The sequence below is a fragment of the Dermochelys coriacea genome, chromosome 1 (genome assembly GCF_009764565.3).
Source record: "Dermochelys coriacea isolate rDerCor1 chromosome 1, rDerCor1.pri.v4, whole genome shotgun sequence".
Lineage (NCBI taxonomy): Eukaryota > Metazoa > Chordata > Testudines > Dermochelyidae > Dermochelys > Dermochelys coriacea.
Window position 1 is genome coordinate 215,497,895 of NC_050068.2, and position 23,364 is coordinate 215,521,258.

The 23,364-nt window shown below is 43.1% G+C and overlaps 1 long non-coding RNA gene across 1 annotated transcript; it reads left to right on the forward strand.

Moving 5' to 3' along the window:
- Positions 1-16,692: 16,692 nt before the first annotated feature.
- Positions 16,693-22,237, forward strand: LOC119846206. The gene is made up of 2 exons (XR_005289800.2): positions 16,693-16,816; positions 21,351-22,237. It is a non-coding gene; the product is annotated as an uncharacterized LOC119846206 (long non-coding RNA).
- The last annotated feature ends 1,127 nt before the right edge of the window (positions 22,238-23,364 follow it).

The following is a 23,364-nucleotide window of genomic DNA, read 5'->3' on the forward strand; positions in this document are numbered from 1 at the left end:
ACCAAGTGTAACACGTGACCCACTTGGGGGTCCTGACCCACAGTTTGAGAACCCCTGTTCTAGGCTATATTTCTCTAGCTTGTTTATGAGGTTATGTCAGACAGTATCAAAAGCCTTACTAAAGTCAAGATATAGCACATCTACTGCTTCCCCGCATCCACAAGGTTTCTTACCCTGACAAAGAAGGATATCAGGTTGGTTTGACATGACTTGTTCTTGACAAATCCATGTTTACTGTTACTTATAACCTTATTTGTTTCTAGGAGCTTACAAATTGATTATTTGCTCCATTATCTTTCTGAGTACTGAAGTTAAGATGTCTGGTCTATAATTCCCTGGGTTGTCCTTATTCCCCTCTTTATAATTTGGTACTATATTTACCCTTTTTTCAGTCCTCTGGGATCTCTTTTCTATGCTTTTTGATAGTTTGCTCTTGTGACTTTAATAATGTCTCTTTAAAAAACTGCCAACTTTCCTGAACTCTTTTTTACCCTTAGACTTTCTTCCCATGGGATCTTACATACAATTCTCTCAGTTTGCTAATTGTCACATCTGCCACATACACCACTTATTTTCCTAATTCTCACTTGATCTAAGTCTTTCATAGGAATTCATTGACTACAGGCTAGGCTCTGGAAGCTTTCTGTATCCAGTACAGCATTTATTACCTGGCTATTCAGTGTAATGGAGCACATTTGGATTCCTGCCCTGGGAGAGTAGATGTCTTCCTGGGATACATTATTACATAACATGTTAGTAAGCTTTGATTTCTTAAAAGGGCAATCCTGGGCTTTGTGGCCAGTCTGACTATAATAATAGCAATTGGTAACTTTTGTTTCTCTCCTGGATTTGCTGTTTGCCTTTAAATGCATTACTCCCTTTGCCTTTAGTCCATCCCTGGCCCACAGTCTTAGTTCCCTTATTCAAGAGGAACCTGAACAGACTTTAGTGGTGGTGTTTCTCAGTCAATTTCCAAATAAGTTTCTGCCAACCTCACCACCAGTCTGTTTGGGCCTCTGTCTGCATAGAGAATCATAGAATATTAAGGTTGGAAGAGACCTCAGGAGGTCATCTAGTCCAACCCCCTGCTCAAAGCAGAACCAACACCCACTAAATCATCCCAGCCAGGGCTTTGTCAGGTCCCCAGCCTGTAGTGGTGCATGGGATTCTTCCATCCTAAGTGCAGGACTCTGCACTTGTCCTTGTTGAACCTCATCAGATTTCTTTTGGCCCAATCCTCCAATTGTCTAGGTCATTCTGGACCCTAGCCCTATCCTCCATCATATCTACCTTTCCCCCCAGCTTAGTGTCATCTGCAAACTTGTTGAGGGTGCAATTCATCCCATCATCCAGATCATTAATAAGACCTGTCCCAGGTCATAAGTCATTGGCACAGCCATGAATAGAACCCAGGCTGCCTGATTCCACTAGTCCTGTATTTACAGAGCACAATTGCCCCAGCCCCTCTGCACGTTGCCCTGTGCCCCTTCCAAAGAAGCAATAATGTTAGCTGTATATTGAAACATGCTGCTGCAGCCCCTAATTTTTATTATGCACTAAAGAAATTCCATCTCTGACCAACACTAGACCCCGTGTTATTTTGAGACCACTCTAAGTTGTGGCTGTGCTTATTATAGTGAGCAGGATTTTTTTTTATCAGTTCACAATCTTCTTTGCCCACAGAACTCCTAGAAAGCTTTGTCTGGGCCTGCATGCCTTAGAACAATTAAAAAACCCTTGTCAATTAAAGAACTGGAGACCCTATCAGCCAAACAGGACTTTCCATATTAGTGCCAAGGTTAAGCATTGTTCCGCAGACACCTGGGTCAAAGCAAGCATTTCGACCTGCCCGTTGTCTTAACAAATTGTTACACTTTCTTTTCTGCCTAAACAAGGTTTTATAGGAAGCAGTAGGAGTGAAAATTTCTGATCACTTCAGTGCATTCCAATGAATTTCCATATCTCTAATGATGAAGTATTAATCCTCCTTGGAATGCAGCCATGATCACATTTAGCCAAAAGATGTTAGGCCCAGACTTTTAAAGGTATTTAGGCATTGCTGTGATGCTTAGCATTGCAACACCTAACTGATTTAAGAGCCTAAGTATCATTTTCAAATGGGATTTAGGCACTTAAGATCCAAAATCCATTAACAGCCAATACTGATATACTATACTAGCACAGCGCTTCGAGTCTGGATGCAGCTTATACTGGTAAAGCTGTATTTTTACCAGTATAGCTCATTCTCTTTCCCCTGAGTGAAATGAGCTACACTGGTAAAAGCTTAGTTCTGCCTGTGTAGCTGTGTCTACACTAGGGGCTTTTGCCAGCAGAGTTGTTGGCCAGATTACTCCTGTTCACAGCCCTGACTGACAGAGCTATGCCAGCAGAAGTCTGTAGTGTAGACCTGGCCTAATTTGACTATGGGTTCATCTACACTTCAAGCTGGGAATGTAATTTCCCAGTTCTATGAGACATACCCACACTCATCCCCTAAAATAGAATGTCGCTATGACTAGCGGAAAGGGCTGGCCCATACTTGGGTATGTGCCTAGTCTCTTGTATGAGATTGCACTCTGATGGCTAACCCCTCCCTCCATTTGTGCTGCTGCAGCTATTTTTAGTGCGCTAACTCAATCACAGCGAGCATTAGTATGTCTGCTCAAATGGAATTACACCCTCAGTTGAAGTGTAGACATACATTACAGAGAACACTTGGACTGAGGTTGAGATGGAAATAGGAGACAGACTTGTTGAAAGCCTCTGGGTAAGGAGGTAAAAAAAAGGGGTAAAAAAAAGGGTGATGTCATGGTAGGGGGTCTACTACAGACCACCTAACCACGAAGAAGAGATGGATGAGGCTTTTTTTAAACAACTAACAAAATCATCCAAAGCATAGGACTTGGTGGTGATGGGGGGACTTCAGCTACTCAGACATCTGTTGGGAAAATAACATAGCAGGGCACATATTATCCAACAAGTTCTTGAATATATTGGAGACAATATTTTTATTTCAGAAGGTGGAAAAATCTACTAGGAGAGAGGCTGCTCTAGATTTGATTTTGACAAATAGGGAGGAACTGGTTGAGAATTTGAATGTGGAAGGCAGCTTGGGTGAAAGTGATCGGGAAATGGTAGAGTTCATGATTTTAAGGAATGGTAGAAGGGAGAACAGCAAAATAAAGACAATGAATTTCGAGAAGGGAGTGTAGCAAGGCACCCCTTTTGTCTCACTGGATTAGCGCTCCCTCCTCTGGCAGGGACAGGGCCTGGGGTAAATCCTAAATAGAATATCAGGGTTGGAAGAGACCTCAGGAGCTCATCTAGTCCAACTTCCTGCTCAAAGCAGGACCAACACCCACTAAATCATCCCAGCCAGCGCTTTGTCAACCCTGACCTTAAAAACCTCCAGGGAAGGAGATTCCACCACCTCCCTAGGTAACCCATTCCAGTGCTTCAGCACCCTCCTAGTGAAAAAGATTTTCCTAATATTGAACTTAAACCTCCCCCACTGCAACTTGAGACCATTGCTTCTTGTTCTATCATCTACCACCATTGAGAACAGCCTAGCTCCATCCTCTTTGGAATCCTCCTTTAGGTAGTTGAAGGTTGCTATCAAATCCCCCTCATTCTTCTCTTCTACAGACTAAATAATCCCAGTTCCCTCAGCCTCTCCTCATAAATCATGTGCTCCAGCCCCCTAATTATTTTTGTTACCCTCCACTGGACTCTTTTCAATTTTTCCACATCCTTGTAATGTGGGGCCCAAAACTGAACACAGTACTCCAGATGAGGCCTCATCAATGCCAAATAGAGGGGAATAATCACATCCCTCGATCTGCTGGCAATGCTCCTACTTATACATCCCAAATTGCTGTTAGCCTTCTTGGCAACAAGGGCTCACTGTTGACTCATATCTAGCTTCTCATCCACTGTAACCCTTAGGTCCTTTTCTGCAGATTTGTTGCCTAACCATTTGGTCCCCAGCCTGTAGTGCATAGGATTCTTTCATCCTAAGTGTAGGATTCTGCACTTGTCCTTCTTGAACCTCATCAGATATCTTTTGGCCCAAGCCTCTAATTAGTCTGGATCCCTCTGTATCCTATCCCTACCCTCCAGCATATCTACCACTCCTCCCAGTTTAGTGTCATCTGCAAGCTTGCTGAGCGTGCAATCCATTCCATTATCCAGATCATTGATGAAGATATTGAACAAAACCAGCCCCAGGACGACCCTTGGGGTAGTCCGCTTGATACCGTCTGCCAACTAGACATGGAGCCATTGATCACTACCCGTTGAGCCCAATGATCTAGCCAGCTTTCTATCTCCCTTAGAGTCCATTCATCCAGCCCATACTTCTTTAACTTGCTGGCAAGAATACTGTGGGAGACCGTATCAAAAGCTTTGCTAATGTCAAGGAACAACATGTCCACTGCTTTCCCCTCATCCACAGAGCCAGTTATGTCATCATAGAAGGCAATTAGATAAGTCAGGCATGACTTGTCCTTAGTGAATCCATACTGACTGTTCCTGATCACTTCCCTCTCCTCTAAGTGCTTCAGAATTGATTCTTTGAGAAACTGCTCCATGATTTTTCCAGGGACTGAGGTGAGGCTGACTGGCCTGTAGTTCCCTTGATCCTCCTTCTTCCCTTTTTTAAAGATGGGCACTACATTAGCCTTTTTCCAGTCATCCCCCGATCGCAATGAGTTTTCAAAGATAATGGCCAATGGCTCTGCATCACATCCACCAACTCTTTTAGCACACTTGAATGCAATGCATCCAGTCCAATGGATTTGTGCTCGTCCAACTTTTCTTAATAGTCCTGAACCACTTCTTTGTCTACACAGGGCTGGTCACCTCCTCCCCATATTGTGCTGCCCAGTGCAGCAGTCTGGGAGCTGACCTTGTTCGTGAAGACAGAGGCAAAAAAAAGCATTGAGTACATTAGCTTTTTCCACATCCTCTGTCGCTGGCTCCGGGGTGTCAGTCCTTCCCCTAAACAGGCACTGGGTTTGCATGTCTTCCCTATGGGGAGGAGCGTAGTCTCTCACACTAGAAAAGTCTATATCCCTGCTGCCACTAGCCTTGCAGCAGTTTGTCTCTTCCCTCTCCCCTTCTCTCTCACCAGGAAAAGCATACTCAGAGAGTAGTTATCAAAGGTTCACAATCAAGCTGGAAGGGCATGTTGAGCAGAGTCCTGCAGGGATCTGTCCTGGGTCCAGTTCTATTCAATATCTTCATAAATGATTTGGAGAGATACTACATTTTAAAGTTTGAGGGTGGTACCCAGGCTGGGAGGGGATGCAAGTACTTTGGAGGACAGGATTAGAATTCAAAATGATCTTGACAAAACTGGAGAAATGGCCTGAAGTAAATAGGAGAAACTTCAATGAGGACAGGTGCAAAGTACTCTTCTTAGGAAGGAATATCAATTGACCAAACACAAAATGGGAAATGACTGCTTAGTAAGGAGTACTGTGGAAAGGGATCTTGGGGTCATAGTGAATCACAAACTAAATAAGAGTCTACAATGTAATAGAGTTGCCAAAAAAAACAATCATTGTGGGATGTATTAGCAGGAGTGTTGTAAGCAAGACACAAGAAGTAATTCTTCCACTCTATTCAGCAATGATAAGGCCTCAGCTGGAGTATTGTGTCCAGTTCTGGGCACTACTCTCTGGGAAAGATGAGAAACTCCAGAGAGCAACAAAAATGATTTAAGGTCTTGGATGACTTATGAGGAAAGATCTGAAAAAAAGGGCTTTGTTTTGTCTTGAGAAGATTGAGGGAGGATGTGATAGCAGTCTTCAAGTACATAAAAGGTTGTCATGAAGAAGAGGGTGACAAATTGTTCTCCCTATCGACTCAGGACAGGACAAGACATGATGGGTTTAAATCACAACAAGGGAGATTTAGGTTAGATGTTAGGAAAAGCTTCCTAACAGTAAGAGTAATTAAGCACTGGAAGAAATTTCCTAGGGAGATAGTGGAATCTGTCATTGGAGGTTTTTAAGAACAGGTGAGACAAACACCTGTCAGGAATGGTCTAGTTATTACTTAGTCTTGCCTTAAGTGCATGGGACTGAATTAGATGACCTACTAAGGTCCCTTCCAGCCCTTCACTTCTATTATTCTATTAATAGACTACCCAGAAGGTTTTACTGGCCTGACATGTATCAACAGTTATGTGACTACATCAGAGACTTCCCTGAGTGCCAAAAAGTAGTTCCCTAAAGGAAAAGTGATCAGACACCCCATATTTCACCATGAAAAATAGACCTATCTTTCTCTCAAATAGCCATGAACATAGTAGGTCTTTTGGAGCAAAGGAATTCAGCATGGAATTGAGTGACTATATACTCAATATCCAGAAACATTTCCCCTGAGAGGCATAAAGAGCCATCAGCTTGTAACTTTGGTCCAGTTATTTTTTTTTCGGTTTGGACTGCCAAAGGAGATCATAACTAACCAGGGGACAAATTTAATATCTAAGGTCATGAAACAGTTATATCAGGAACTAGGTATGAAAAATATAAAAAACATCCTGTACCATCCTCAGATACATAATTGTTTTCTATATGAATTTTGTTAACAGCAGAGGACAGAATGGGACAATAGGCTACAATTGCCGTTATTTGCCTTCAGGGAGTGCCTCAGGCAGCAACAGGCTTTTCAACATTTGAACTTCTCTATGGCCAACAGGTTCAGGAGGAGAAAGGCAAACCACTGTGAGGGAGTGGAAAGCTCCTTTGTCACAAGACACACAGTAGCATGCAGCTTTTAAAATAGATCTGGCTGAGTAATGGTTCACTGGCAATTCCCCCTCATGATGATGATGATGATAATACTATTAATAAATGTTGGGTCAAGTGAAATTTTCACTTTGATTTTGAGCAGTATTTTTAAATTTCTGATTGGTTTTTTAAATACAACTAAAGGAAATGTCAAACTGAAAAATCAAAACAGGAAGCTATTTCTATGAGTGACTAAATATGCTTCTGTAGAAAACAATTTTCTGGCCATAAAAAGGGAAGTGAAGAGCCTTAAGAACTATCTGGACTGAAGACCCTTTGTCCTAGAAAATGACTGTAAAAGTCTACATGACTGTAGAGTACAAAGAACCATAATTCCAGCAAAGCAAGGTGGTACCATTCAAAATAAACCAGGTGTAGACATTTACTGGCAGACTACTTATCTTGGCTTACCCAAAGACTAACCCTAAAGGAGATGGGGGAGAAAATGTGACAGAGTAGACTGTCACTGGATGGAAAAATACCAAAGACTCACTCTCAGAGAAGCAGCTGTAGATAGTGGTTTACCCCAGGAAACTAGAACTAAAGTATGTTCCAGCTAGTGCTAATTTATCACTAATCCTCACAGCGGCTGCTGGGCATGGGTAGGTTCTGGGCTCAGCGTTGCAATGCCAAACTGATTTAGGGATCTAAATCTCATTTTCAAAAGGGATTTAGGCCATTAGGAGCCTAAATTGCATCAACAGTTAATTGGATTTACACTCGTAAGGGCCTAAATCCCTTTTGAAAATCAGATTTGGGCTGCTAAATCAGTTAAGCATTACAACAGTGAGGTGGGCAGTACTAAACATCTTTAAAAATCTGGGCCTAAGTTATTAAGGCTATGTTTATACTACAGACTTCTGCCAGCGTAACTGTGTTGATCAGGAGTGTAAAGTGGTGTGATCGTTGTACCAGCAGAAATCCTTAGTGTAAATGTAATTATACCAACGAAACTGCACTCTTACTGATGGAGATTGTTTTGCATGGGGGAGGGGGTATGTGGAGTCAGATATACCAGTAAAAGTGAAGCTTTGCTAGTATAAGATGTGTCCACATTAGAAAGTGCTTTTAGGTTTAGTCTACTGGTATACTGTGACATTCTATACCTTAGGGCAGTGTACTGTAACCCCCATATTCCTGATTTTTATATAATTGTGATTTTACATATAAAGCATGCCTTGTAAGGTATCGGGGAAAGGTTATGATCTGCTGAAAGCAATTTCTCTATCCATATATGTATATCATTAATACATATGAAGTTATGAGAATTGTGTTGTATGGTGGTCTCTAAAACATGCTGGGGAATCAGCAAGATATTAGCTCCAGAGGCAACAGCAAGGAAAATAACCAAACCGTTCAACAGCCATTGTCCAGCAAGGGAGCTACAATGTGATGACTCACCTGCATGAGGCCACACCAGGGGAATTGCTCAACCTTGTTGGAGAGACTCAGCAATGCCCCCCGCCACCTGACATGCCTGGACTTGTGCTCCCCTAGCACATGGACTGAGAGTATAAAACAGAGTGTTGTGTCCTTCTCCTGCCCCCACCTTCGCTGCAAGCAACTAAGACACTGAGAAGAAGACAAGACTCCAACACAAGCGATAGGCCCAGGTTTAAGGAACAAACCTGTATATTAAGGACTGCAATATCCAGTGGGGTGAGAAAAACTGCTTAATCTAGTTGCTGCCCAGTCTAATAGGGTTGAGAGTTTAGATTGCATGCTTATATTTTCTTTTATTTTGGTAACTAACTCTGACTTTTTGCCTATCACTTAATATCACTTAAAATCTATCTTTATAGTTAATAAATCTCTTTGTTTATTCTACCTGAAGCAGTGCACTTGGTTTGAAGTGTAGCAGAGACTCCCCTTGGGAGAACAAGCCTGGTACATATCAATTACTTTGTTAAAATGACGAACTCATATAAGCTTGCAGTGTCCAGCGGGCATAGGCGGGACACTGCAAGACGGAGATTCCTAGGGTTGTATCTGGGACTGGAGATATTGGCTAGTGTCATTCAGCTGCAAAATCCAAAGGAGCAGCTTACATGCCAGAGGCTGTGTATGAACAGCCTCAGAGTGGGGGTTCTCACAGTAGAGTAGGGTAAGGCTGGGTCCCAGAGTCAAGGATTGGAGTGACCTAGCAGATCACCGGTCCAGATAACACCAGTGGAACATCACATATACCTACTGCCAGAATGCTTCCTAGTGTAGATATGGCCTATGTGTAATAATAGAGAACCAAAGCAGAGTGAATACCAGGGTAAAATGTTTTCAATTTTTCAATCGGGAAGTGTTGCATGATTACATCAGCTGCTTACAGGACAGCTGGGGATGGACCCACAGCTAAAGCTGGGCAGAAAACAGCTTTTCCATCCTGCAAAAATTTTGAGATATCAAAAAAATATTTCCTGTCTCAACTCAGAACACAAAGTCAAAATTTTTCACAAATCAATCCCCCCAACCCCGAGAAACTTTGGTTTGGATCAGTTCAAAGATTTTGTTTTGCTTTTGACCTCTTTTTTTTCCTTAACTTTTTTTAGTCAAAGCTTACTAAAAGTACAAAATAAAAAGTCATTTTGCCTCAACCCTCTCCCCCCCTCCCAAAAAATGTCATAATGGGTTATTTTGACAATTTTGAAACTTTTTTCCAGTAATTTTTTGAGTCAGGAGATTTGCTGAAACCAACCCTGTTTCATGAATAGTTTAGTTTTTGACATATATTGGCATTTTTCAGCGCGCGTGCGCGCGCGCGCACACACACACATACACGGTTCATCAGAAAACTCCCAGTTCTACCCATAGTAGGGATCCTAGTGTGGCCACTTCCTGTCTGCTAAGTGATGGCATTTCCAAATCCAGAGGTCAAAAAAATCAGATGATATATTCAAACCATGAGAGATATTTCTAACTCTAATTGCACATCCAGCCACTTCTAGTGCATAGTGTCCCATCCTCGACATGTACATGATATCACCAGTGCTCATGATCAAAAGAGCAGGAAACATATGGAAAAATCTCCCAGGGTAATGAAAAGCATCGATTGCTGTTCTCCATTTGCCAGTTGAAAAGTGCCATTTCAAATACAGCTATGTCATCCTGCCCCACCCGCCTTTTCCAGTGACTAACTCAAAAGATCTACCATAGAGCTCTCCAGCATGGGAGTTTGGCATGGGCTGAGAGCCCACTTTAAGCCCCTGAAATCACTGTGCTCTTAGGAAAGGACTTTGCTTTTAAATCTGAAAGTAGAGACTGTGATGGTCATTTTATATTAGTTCTGGGGGAAGCTGTATGTAACTGTTACCTTAGGTGTTTGGATTCTACTGGTTCTGTGCCCCCCTGGCACTTCATAACTCGCCTGGCACATTATGTGCTTTATTGCATTTATTAGGTGCTTGCCGGTGTGCCTTGGGCTTGTTCCTACCATGCAATTATGTGTAACAATCTCTCTGGGCTCATCCACCAAATATAAAGGATGTGACTGTTTGCATCCCAGTACTAAGTTCTGCAGCTGCTTACTCAGCTGTATTAAGCACTGTGCACAATAAACCCAAGCACACCACCTTGATGATCTATTGTTTATCTTTGATATTACAGTAGTGCCCAGAGACCTCAGTCAGGCCCCATTTTGGTTGCTTTTGTACAAACACAGTCCCTGCCACAGAGATCTTACCATCTAAAAGAGCCAGAAGGCTGTGAAGGGGCATGTCCTCAGTCTGGCAGAAAAGAGACTTAGCAGCTCTTCTGGGCTCATTCAGCACTAACAAGGCACACCTGTAAGGCTTGCTCTGCTTGGAGGGGGGAGTTTAAAAAGGGAAAACCTGCCAAAGGAAGGTGTGGTGAGTAGGAAGAGAACTACCACACCTTAGAGACTGCTGGACACAGAAAGAGACCAGCCAACAGGGAGATAGTTGCAGGCTTCACTGTTCCTGAAAATACACAGACTAGCTGAAAAGCAGAATTCCCCTGGGAGGCAGGGGACTGGAGGTAGACCTTAATCAAAGACAATAGACTCATCGATAAACCAAGCCCAAAGGGCTGACTCCTGAAAGACTGCCTAAGTGATAGGCCACTTTTGCCTTTTTTTTTTTTCTTTCAGTCGGGTTCCCCTCTCTCATAAGTGAAAGAGTGAGAAAAAGACCTTTCTTTTCTTTGCTTGCTTGTTTGGTTTAGCGAACCCCACACGTGCTATGCTGTGGGGGAGGACATTATAAACAGCATGAAGCTGAGTCTGGTGGGGAGTGAGGGGAACCCATAATCCCCTACAAGTGCTGAAGAATGAAGGCATAACTACATCTGATAAAGAAATTAATAATAATAAAAAAAAGCCCTAGAGGAGATAGAGCTCAGCTGCTCTGTGCAAGATAGACCCAGAGCGGAGGTATAAGTGGTTAGCAGAGTTGCAGCAGTGGCAGCAAACTGCCCAGCAACAGCAGTTCCAACAGCAATTGCTGCAGCAGTGGACCACCCTGCAGCAGGTCCAGGCCACCCAACAACAGCAGCTGATGGCCCAGCAGCAGGAGTTTCAAAAAGAAATGATGCAGCAGATAAGGTCACGCTTCCTCAAAGGGGGTTCCCCTACCTATGAAGCTAACCAAAATAGGGCCTGACAATGACCCCAGACCCTTGTTAGTTACATATGAGAGGGTGACAGTAGCAGCCCAGTGTTCCACAGAACACTGGGCTTTGATTTTGGTCCCATACTTGGTGGGCCCTGTTAGACTTGGAACAGGCAAAAGACTACAAACAAGTAAAATCCACCATTTTGGACTATTTGGATATTTCCAAAGAGACCCAGCATTAGTGGTTTAGAACCAAGAGCTACCCAGGCTCCACCTGGAAGAACGATCGGGGCCCAATTGGCCGAAGCCATTGTGACAAAACAATTTATAAATATATTACCTGTGAAACACAGGGAATGGATGTTACAGCAACACCTCGGAACATTCTTGGATGCTGTAAGGCTAATGGAGGTCTTTGTAGAAGTCAAAGGTTCACTAGAGGCAGAAACCCCGAAGACCTTACTGGGGCAGAGGATGGAATGGAAAGAGACCCAGGAGGGTGAGACAGAATCAGTGACAATCAGCCTCGAAGTGGTTCTCCCAGTTGGTCAGACCGCTCCTTGAACCAGGGATGGTCCAAGGGAGTTAGAAGGCCAGGCACAGATACATCATCATAGTGGGACCACCAGGTACCTCAAACAATAGAACAGGACTCATGGACCAGGATCCAGTCACTACTCCACAACTGGACTCACCCCCACCTAGAAAAGGTGCCAGTGCTACCAGCCTTATAATGTGCTACTCGTATGGTTTGACAGTACACATAAAGTGGGAGTGCCCTCTTATGGAATGTGAATATGCCCAGGGATGAATGGCAGAGACCTGGGCACAGAAAAAGACTCCCTGTAAGTTGATAGTACAGGTGGTGGTCCACAGGAAGAGGATTCAAGGACACTTGGACTCCAGCTGCAGCCAGATGGCTGTTCAGGCCTCCATAGGGAGAGGTAACACCACTTCTAAAAATACAATCTACTGTAGTGTATACATGGTGATGTCAAAACATACCCCAACTGTGTTTACAACTGACAGTGGGAGGACATACCACAGTGATAACTGCAATCCTAGTAAAAAAATTGGCCTATCCCATAACCATAGGTTGAGACTGGCCATTTCCCCCATCCCTCCTTCCCCACCAGTCATTAACAAATGACCCTGCATAACAAATGAGACTCCAGGCCAATCATTACAGCCAGTTCCCCAGAACTTTGTAAGCCTTGGGAAAGCTGAAGACTCTGAGGAGGGAACATCCCAAGCAACATGGCTGTCAACCTCCACAGGAGAAGAAAAGATAAGCAGTCAGGACCTGGTAGCCCTCCTACGGGAAGGAATTTCATACAAGAACAGAGAATCCACCCCATTTTGAGCCACGCATATGAACAACTGGCCTCTGTAAATGAGGAGGTAACTGAGCCTCAGCAGGGTGAGCAGTATCCGCATTTTGCAATTAAGAAAGAATGTGTCTATTGAATTGAAATCCATCTATTGAATTGAAATGGATCAACATAGATGGTGAGGGCCCAGCTGCTGGTGCCCTGCAGGTACTGCTGAACTGTGTTGCAGCTTGTGCACAACAACCCATGATCTGGAACCCTTCAGAGAGAGAAGACATTGTCTTGGGTACTAGCCCAATTCTATTGGCCAGGGATCCATCAGGTGGTGAGGGAAAATTGTTCATCCTGCCCAGAGTATCAACTGGCCAGCAGCACAGGGATTCTTAGGTGCCCTTAGTCCCTCTGCCCTTGATTGAGACACTCTTCAAGAGAACTGGGATAGACATGATCGGGCCCCTAAAAAAACTACATTAGGTTATCAATACATATTAGTGATCACCGACTACACAACCAGGTATCCGGAGACCATTCTTCTTTGCTCCACAAACTATTCTCACGTGCGGGATTTCCTTGTGAAATACTGATGGATCAAGTGACTAACTTCACCTTCCAGCTGATGCATGAATTGTGCTCCCTTCCGAAAGTCAATTCCCTATGAAAACCTTGTTGTACAACCCACAGACTGACAGCCTAGTAGAGCGGCTTAATAAGACTCTGAAGGGAACGTTAAGATGCTATGTTAGTGATAACCCCAAACACAGGGACCAGCTACTCCCACTTCTTCTGTTTGCCATAAGGGAGGTCCCGCAAGCCTCTGTGGGGTTTTCTCCATTTGAGTTGCTTTGTGGTCACTAACCAGGGGAATCTTGGACTTGCTACGTGAAGGTTGGGAGTAACAAGATATTTACTTAAGCACAACCCAATACAGATTACAATTCAGGGAATGGCTCCAAAACATAGGAGTGTTTACCAGGGAGAATTTGAGAAAGGCCCAACAGGCCCAGGAGCAAAATTATAATAGAGGGGCATGACTATTGACTTTCTTTGTGGCTGACTGTGTTCTTTTGCTACTGCCCACAGCTGAGTGTAAATTAATGGCCCAATGGAAGTGGTCAAGCAGATAGGAGCAGTGGTCTTTGAGATAAGACTACCCAATAGAAGGAAAGAAACTAAGATCTATCATGTGAATCTTCTCAAATCTTCTCAAATGTCTTGACTCTGACATGCCAATACAATCCAGAATAATGAGTAGCTGTGTCACCCCTTCCTTGTAATCTAGGTTGCCCTTTACAATGCCTTGCTGCTCACAAACAGCCTCCATCATGTAAGTCACCCCAGGTATGTCTCTCTGTGTGTGCTGGAGTCAGCCAGCTAGCCACACCTTGGCTCTCACTAGCCTTAAAAATTACCATAGGGTGACCACAACACACTACCAGTCCTGGATTTTCCCCCATAGATGTATGTCCTGTACTGCTCAGCCCTCTCCTGGATAGTGCACATATATTGAGTCCGTTATTCCTTTAAGGGAATAATATGCACACAACTTGTTGTCCCAAATGGGGTTACCCAGACACTTCAGCTTGGACACATTACATTAGGGAAAATAATTAAACACATTTATTAACTTACAAAGAGTTAGATTTTAAGTGAGTATACAAATAATGAGGCATCAAAGTCAGAAATGGTTACGTGAAAAACAATGATAAAACACTTACTAGTGCCTAACTTAACAAACTATATCAAATTCAAGCAAAGTTTCTCGCCACATGCTTTCAGCAATCTTACTGACCAAAGGACCCAAGGCCCCCTCCACCAGAGTGTACTGCTTCCTTTGTTTCTTCAGGTGCAGTGAATATGATGGGCAGGGGGAGGGTTTCTTGAGGTTTTTATTCTGTCTTTTTATAGTTTGTCCCCCTTCTTGAAAAACATTTCCAGCTGAGAACCAGGAGCAAAAGAGTGTATGTGGAAGGATATTCCCTGCTGTTTTTTTTTTCATTTGTTTGAACTTTCTTTGTCTTTCCTTCCTGCTTGATGACTCTCTGTTTACTGCTTAAATGCAAATTAAGGACAGCACACATTCCTGTGTTTAGGACAACTTCCGTTTGGACATAACTGTGAGGTTTGGAACATGTGTTAATAACACCAGACAGGGGAATCTTATAACTTTGCATACAATGTTGTCACACATATTTTACCAGGACTATAGTGACCAGCAAATTATGAGTTTTCAAATGATACCTTACAAGACATACTTTGTACAATGATTATTACAATAATGTGTAGCGTGTGAATACAAGGGTGTATTCTGTCTCAAGGATGCAAGAAGCCCTGCTGATAACTCCCTCTTCTGTGGAATCTGAATTAGGGCCCCAGGTATCCCTTGGCCAAAACCCAACAACATTACTGGCATTACTGTGGGGTGAGGGGTTTCCCCTGTACAAAAGAAGCACCTCCTCCAATTGATCAAGGACTTTACGACTGTATTCTCCCTCCACCCAGGGAGAATGCAGTTAGTTCAACATTACCTAGCGATTATCCCGGGCCAGCTAGTCTGGGAGAACCCTAGACCATTGCCTAGGAGGATGTAGGACTGTCCGAGAAGAAGTACGAGCAGTGCTGGAGATGGGGGTAATTGTTGAGCCCCAAACTGAGTGGAGCATTCCATAGTGCTTGTTCCCAAACTGCACTGTTTGGCTGGGTTTTTATCAACTTCAGGAAGTTTAATTCAATCTCAACATTTGATGCCTATCCAATACCAAGGATGAACAAGTTACTGGAGTGGCTGGGACCAACAAAGCAGCTGTGCACTACAGACCTAACAAAAGATTATTGGCAGATCCCTTTATCCCCCTCCTCACATGAGAAAACACTTTTCTACACCCCTTTCAGGCACTTCCAATTCAAAATTATGCCTTTTGGCCTCCACGGAGCTACTGCAACTGTCCAATGGCTTATGAATAGGATCCTCAGCCCGCACCTTCAATACGCCACAGCCTAGACAACATGACCATTTATAGTCCTACCTTGGAAGACTACCTGTAGCAATTAAAGAAAGTGTTAAAAGCCCTCTAGGATGAAGGACTAATGACCAACCCTGCAAAATGTAGATTAGCCATGGGTGAGGTAACCTATCTTAGGTTCTATGTAGGCAGCCGTATTGTGAAATCAGCGGCTGACAAGGTATAGGCCCTACCAGCATGACTAATAATCCAAAGAAAGAGGCAAGTGAGGCATTTTCTCAGCCTGGCAGGATATTACTGGAGGTTTATCCCCACTTTCAGTTCATTTGTGGCCCCCCTTAAGGACCTCATAAAGGAAACAACTCCCTAAAAGATCCAGTGGGATGAGAAATGCAAGGAAGCTTTTAGTGAACTGAAAGCATGATTATGCTGGGCGCTCATGCTCCACAGCCCCAATTTTCCCAGTAAATTCATACTGCACACAGACGCCTCAAACGTTGGACTCAACGCCATACTCTCACAAGACTTTGGAAAAGAAGAACACACAGTCCTATACCTGAGTAGGAACTATTCCCTAAAGAAAAGGCCTGTTCAATTATTGAAAAGGAGGCCTAGCGTTCCAGTGAGCTGTGGATTCCCTCCAGTATTACCTTTTGAGTAGCCCCTTCTCCCTGATCACGGATCACACTCCACTAAAGTGGATCCAGACAAAAAAGACACAAACCCTCTTATAATGCAATGGTACCTTGTGTTACAACCCTATAGTTTCAGAGTACAACACTGGGTGGGAAAAGACCATGATAACACCCATTTCTTTCTGTGAGAAATGGGGATGGAGACAAACAACTCCAGAACAGCCTTTACAATTTGAGAGGTAGGATTTGAAGGGGCATGCCCTCACTCTGATGTAGAGGAGACTAATGAGCTTGTCTGGGATCATTCCAGACTAATGAGGCACACCCATAAGGCTTGCCATGCCTGGAGGCAGGGAGAGTTTAAAAAGGGAACACCTGCCATAGGAAGGTGTGGTGAACAGAAAGAGGATTGCCACACCTTAGAGATTGCTGACCACAGACAGAGATCAGAAGGAGACAGTTGGAGGCCTCACCATCTCTGAAATTACATAGATCAGCTGTAAAGCCACAGGCCAAAAGGTGGGGTTAGAGGTAAGCCTTAATCAAAAACAATAGATCCTCTCATAAGACAAGCCCAAAGGGCTGAATTCCAAAAGACTGCCTAAGTTACAGGCCACCTTTGCTTTCATTCAGGTTTTCCTCCCGCATAAGGGAAAGAGAGAGAAAAAGACCTTTCTTTTGTTTGTTTGTTTTGCTTAGAGAACCCCACATATGCTATGCTGTGGGGAAGGACATTATACACATTTTTGAAGCAGAGTCTAATGGGGACTCAGGGGAACCTCTGATTTCCCCCCCCCCCCCCAACAGAGGTCTTTAAGGCTATACCACAGTGCCTCACTGTATCTTAAACAGCTTGTGCCTGGAGAGACCCCACCCTGAAAGGAGAAGAGATTGGCAGAGTGTAAGGGGTGGTTTGTGTCTGCCTATGGTAGGGTGACCAGACAGCAAGTGTGGAAAAATTGGGATGGGGGTGGGAGGTAATAGGAGCCTATATAAGAAAAAGACCCCAAAATTAGGACTGTCTCTATAAAATCGGAACATCTGATCACCCTAGTCTATGTGTAATGTCACCTTCTAGTTCCTAGCTTGCAGATGGAACAAGGGATTTGCTACTGCTATCAACTACGGGAAAACTCTGGGTCAAAATAATTTTGGGGAAGAACTGTAAAAGAGGTGTTAGAGTAGCAGCCGTGTTAGTCTGTATTTGCAAAAAAGAAAAGGAGTACTTGTGGCACCTTAGAGACTAACAAATTTATTTGAGCATAAGCTTTCGTGAGCTACAGCTCACTTCATCGGATGCATCTGACGAAGTGAGCTGTAGTTCATGAAAGCTTATGCTCAAATAAATTTGTTAGTCTCTAAGGTGCCACAAGTACTCCTTTTTCTTTTTTGCGAATTGTAAAAGAGTTTCTACTAGGAGAGGGCTAGTGGCCTGCTATAGATCCCCAGGGTCAGATTCAGATATGGATAGAAATATCCTTAATATTATTAGAGAGAGGGAGAGAGAGATTATTGGGAATTGATCAGAATGGGTGACTTTAACTTCCCTGATATAGATTGGCAAATAAGTGCTACTAATACTGGTAGGACCCAATGATTTCTGGATGATATAGATGTCAGTTTTCTTCATCAAATTGTCATTGAACCAAGAAGAGGTGATGCAATTTTGGACATGTTTTTGAAAAGCAGTGAGGACATCATAGAAGAGTTGGTTGAGGGAAATAATATTGGATTTGAGTGATCATGAACTGACTCAATTTAAATTAAATTAAAACTAGGTCATCAGCTGTGTTTATTTATTTCAAAGGGAAGCAGACTTTGGGAAATTAAGGGAATTAATTAAAAAAAGACAGACTGAAGAGCTCAAGGACTTAAATGAGAAGGAAGCTTGGAATTTCTTCATATCAATTATGCAGAAACTGTCTGATATTTGCATCCCAAGCAAGGGTAAAAAACATGTAGGGAAAAGCTCCAGGCCCAGCTGGATGAATAACCACCTCAAAAAGGTTTTTAGAAATAAACAGAGAGCCTCTAGGGAATGGAAAAAGCTGTTGATCATCAAAGAAAACTACCTCTCGAAGGTTAGAAAATGTAGGAATAAAGTGACAATTGCTAAAAATACAGATGAATTAACTCTTGCCAATGAAATTAAAATAAACAATAAGAGGGTTTTTAGTTACATAAATAAGAAGAGAATAAGGAAGGATGAGGCAGGGGTGCTATGCAATGTGGCTAGGAAGGAGATTAAAGATAATTAGGTGTGGCCCAAAGACTAAATTAATACTTTGCCTCGGTTTTCAATGAGGATGATAATATGGAACATGGGTGTGAAGGCAGGACATCTGATGGAAATTAGTATCTAAAAATGGAAAATACCACGTCCGAGTAGAAGAAAAACTCGGCAGCCCTGGGGTTCACGTCTGGTTTATGGCTTATGTTCTTAAAACCTCATGCTTCGTGGCTTCAGCTAGCCATCTGCAGGGGTTAGGAAGGGATTCCCCCCTACCCCCAGTTGGGAATTCCCTGATGCTGGTATCCTTCCTCTGAGATACCAAGATGGCCACAAATGGCAGTGGAACACTGGGTGGAGAGGGCCAGGGTTCTGAGGTGGCACTGAGCATTTTCTCTGTCAGGTGCTTGGCTGACTGGTTCTTGCTCATATTCTCAGTGTCTACCTCAGTGGTTCTCAACCTATTTACCATTGTGGGCTGCATATGCAGCTCTCTACGTGCTATATGGGCTACATGCACACAATATATATACTACTTGTATGGCCCTGAGGATGTCACATGCACTGCAACTGTGAGCTGATTGGGCTGCAAGTGGCCCGTGGGCTGCGGGTTGAGAACCAATGGTCTAACTGATCACCATATGTGGGGGCAGGAAAGAATTTTTCCTCAGGTCAGATTGGCAGTGACCTTGGGAGTTTTTTTGCCTTCCTCTGCAGCCTCTGTGTGTGGATCGCATGCCAGGATTATCTGGGTATATCTCACTTAGTAATTTCCCTGCCATGGCAAGGGTCTCAGATATTGGTTCACCTTGGTCACTTCTATTCTCTGCCTGTGGCACATAATAGTCTAGTCTGCTGAGGGCTGTAATATTATGATCTAACTTTGGGTTGGGGGTTTAGTGTGTGGGTGCTGGTTGGTGTTGGTGGCCAGTGGTAGACAGGAGGTCTGACTAGATGGTGATCCCTTCTAGCTTATGTTCTGTGACTTTACCACTTGCAATAAAGGCAATTTAGAGACCAGTGGTGCGGAAATGTCTCGACAAAGGCTCTAAGCTCACCTCTTATTGTACATATGGAATGCAACATATAGATCCTTTATGTGAACTGGAAGCAGATGGCTAATTGCTGTCTAGCTTTAGCAGCTCACCACTTCTAGAGCCTTATCCAACTCCCAGTGAAGTCACTGGAAAGACTTGCGTTGACTTCAGTTAAATGCAAAGAATGAAAGTCAATGCAAGTTGGTTCAGATCCCTGGCGAGAAACTGGATATAGCAAATACTGAAGCCAATGACAGGTTTGAGAGTAGCAGCCATGTTGGTCTGTATCCACAAAAAGAAAAGGAGTACTTGTGGCACCTTAGAGATTAACAAATTTATTTGAGCATAAGCTTTCATGCTCAAATAAATTTTAGTTTCTAAGGTGCCACAAGTACTCCTTTTCTTGAAGCCAGTGAGAAATTGTTGAGCAAAGCCATAGAGAGCTGACATCCCCTGTGTGACAAGAGCAGTGCTGGAATGAACGCTGCAGGGAATATCAACTGCAACACAAATCAAATTGGCAAGTGGTGCAACTTGTACACCAAGGGCTTTTCTGGAGTTAGGAACAATTCCTAAGGGTTGGTAGGTTAAAGGAGTTTCTCCTGGGTGGTAGGACAGCTTGGACTAAAATTATAGCCAGCAGCTCTGGTTTACCTGAACTTGAGTAAGCCATCTGATCCACTAGAAGATCTCTTGGTGAAGTTTATAAACTTCAACCTTTGTTAACTCCTTTAACAAGCTCCTTCCAATCCACAAGAGTGATCAAGGCATCAATTATAACCAGTGTAAGCAGATGACACTTCACAAAATTCAGACAACTCTGCCAGTGTCCTATACCCACCACTCCTCTACCTGTTATTCCAGTCCTGGGCTCCCCACAGTGCTCTGCCAATCCCTTCAAGCTTCATTTGGAAATGTCGCAACAAAGAGCCTTATGATTTGTAACATATATTTAAGACATTGATTTAGTCTCTCCACTTGTGCCATTTTACCAAAACTAACTCACTTGAGTTTGCTGTGATCTGTACCGTTCCCATGCCACAAAGGAAATGACAAAACCCTCAAAGGGTTTTCTCTCTAACAAGCACTGTCAAAATGAGGCCATCCATCATTTGAGACCTCACCCTCTTGTGAAATGTCAGAAACTACAGCTAAGCAAAATAGCTGTTGCAAAAAGTTATCTGTTTTCAGGTTTGCAAACTTGTACAAACTTTGCCCTTGTTCAATTCATTGTTGTTTCTTGTAGGTTTCATTGACTCATAAGTTTCTTCACTAGTTAGCCATTTTCTTTTGCCAAAAATCTTGGATGTTTCAGTTATAGCTAGACTGGAGCTCAAACCACATAGTTCAGAGGCAAACACAGACTTTCTTTAAGTCTCTTGTTCAGTTTTGTGTGGCTCATTTGGACACACTTCTGTTACATGTGTTTAGTATTGTTTCCTCTCCTTGGCTGGCAATTACTTTGTTTTTCGTATTATATGGCATTAGGATAGTATCTCTTTCCATAGTTTGTGAGCCCTCCTGAGATGCTCATTGTGTTCTGTGATTTAGAAGTTGCCAGACACCAGCCATAGCAGCAGCAGGTATGTGGCTCAGCCTTCCATGTTTGTTTATAAGAGTTATTTAGGACCCAGCTGTGCCTGTGTTGCTTGTTCATATTATTTTTTTGTGTAAAGAGCAAATATGCCATATACTCTTACCTTTTCCCTTTAACTAGGTGTCTACACTAATTACTACTTCAGCCTATAGCTATGACTTTGAATCTGTGAATCACTCTGTTCATCTCTTTCCTTCATAGGCCATTGAGAGAAAAAGATTGCCAGCATTGCCTTCAACCTGCTCGTAACACTTGCAGTTCTCCATTAAGACAGTAACCAGCACCAAATCTCGTGCTTCAGGGCTTGGATGGTCACCAGCAGCGGTCAGGAAGGATTTTCCAGTGGGTCAGCTGTATTCTGGGAGTGTTTGGCCACACTGGGAGATGAGGCACTAGACAGGGTGCACCAGGACTATAAAGTTGTACGTGTTATGCTTATAAGAAGCACACAGGATTTTTTCAGGGGAAAAGGCAATACGACACCTTTATTGAAGATATAACAATTAGCATATACATTTAATTACATATACACACTGTCCCACCAGCTGATGTTATAGTTACCAGTCTGGATCAATCTAGTGGCCAGCTAGGTTGATCATGGGTAGGTAGGAGCCGGGTTCTGTCAGTCGCAACACGATGCTCCGGGGAAGTCTTGGCAGGACGAACCCAAAGTATCATGGCAAGGCACTCTGTTTATGTAGTGATTTTCCTTCATTGGGACCAATGAATTTACACCATTATGCTGTAATTGTTTGAGTGCTTGTTTTATTAACTAATTTATTTTAATTTTGTTTTTGTATTATGTTTTTTAGGGAGTTACCCCATGCTGGTTTTGATTACAGCTGTTTTATTCCCATTGATAGGTGCCTGTTTCATCTTTAGAGTCATCTATCTGCCCTCCTCTGACATTTCAGTAGGGACATGTTGCAACCTCCTGGCACCCTTGCGTCTGTCTCCCTAGAACATCTGGTCTGGTGATAGCCTTCACACTTATTTTTTTTAACACACACATTCTTCATTCACACACAACAGAATTTATTTACACAACATTTGAACAGGAACATTAAATTGCAATGCAAGAAAAAAAACAACCATTGCATGCTTTTACTTATTTTAAACCTACAACTAAGTGGTGACCCTAAAAGGTCTGTCACTGCCTTGAAATCAGCACAGATACAGATTCTGGCTGATGCATCTGTACCAATGGCCTATTAGGCCATTCCTTTCTGTTTTCAGAAAGGGTGGCGGGCAGGATATGGTCAAATCATACACCAGTACATGCTGCATTGTATTTTTATATAATTTAGAATAAAGAATAATAAACATAAAATCCTACTACTACATACAGAGAATCCTCTTTCTTAGATGCCTGGTTGGTTTGTCTTGCTCACATGCTTGCAGTCATATTAGTTGCCAAATTTGGGATCAGGAAGGAATTTCCCCGTAGCTCGGACTGACAGGGCGATCTGGGGATTTTCACCTTCTGCAGCATGAGGCATGGATCACTGGATAGTATTATCTGGGCATCTCTAACCTAAACCGTTCCCTGCAATTGCAGTGGCACCTTAATCCCTCCTGTTCTTTGCCTGTGCCACACAACAGCTTAGACTCCTAAATGTCTATTTTTGTACAGCAGAATTTACAACCCAAACTTACTTAGATGCTTTGAAAATTGTACCCCAAGCATTGATCCTACAATCTCTAACTACCTCCCCAGTTGACAAAAGTCTGAACTCTCCCTCTGCCAATATCTCCTGTTTCTCCCATGGCAGCTTCTACAACACAGGATATGTATTCAATGCTAAATCCAGCAGCATGTTGAAAACTGAAATTATGGGGACAGTATAAAAAAAACCACACTGGAACTACTTTATGGTGGGTTTTTACCAGGCTGTTCCTCTGCACCGCCCAACCAGGATGGCATGTCTGAGTAGGAGCAATTCCCCACTGCATGGAAGCAGCAATCAGGAGATTCATTCCCTAATATCTCAAGCCTTTGCTAGGGAAATATCAGGGACCAGGGAAAATAATGTCATTTCTAACTGACTCAGGGAGGACACAAAAACTGCCACCTCTCCATGTGAGAATACTAGTCGAAAGGGCTTCCACTGACCCTCCTGAGCACAGGGAGTTGGCAGAGCAAATCAGAGAACTTAAAAAACACTATGATCTTTTGCAACCATTTGACTTCCAGTAGGCCACCAAGCTCAGCCCA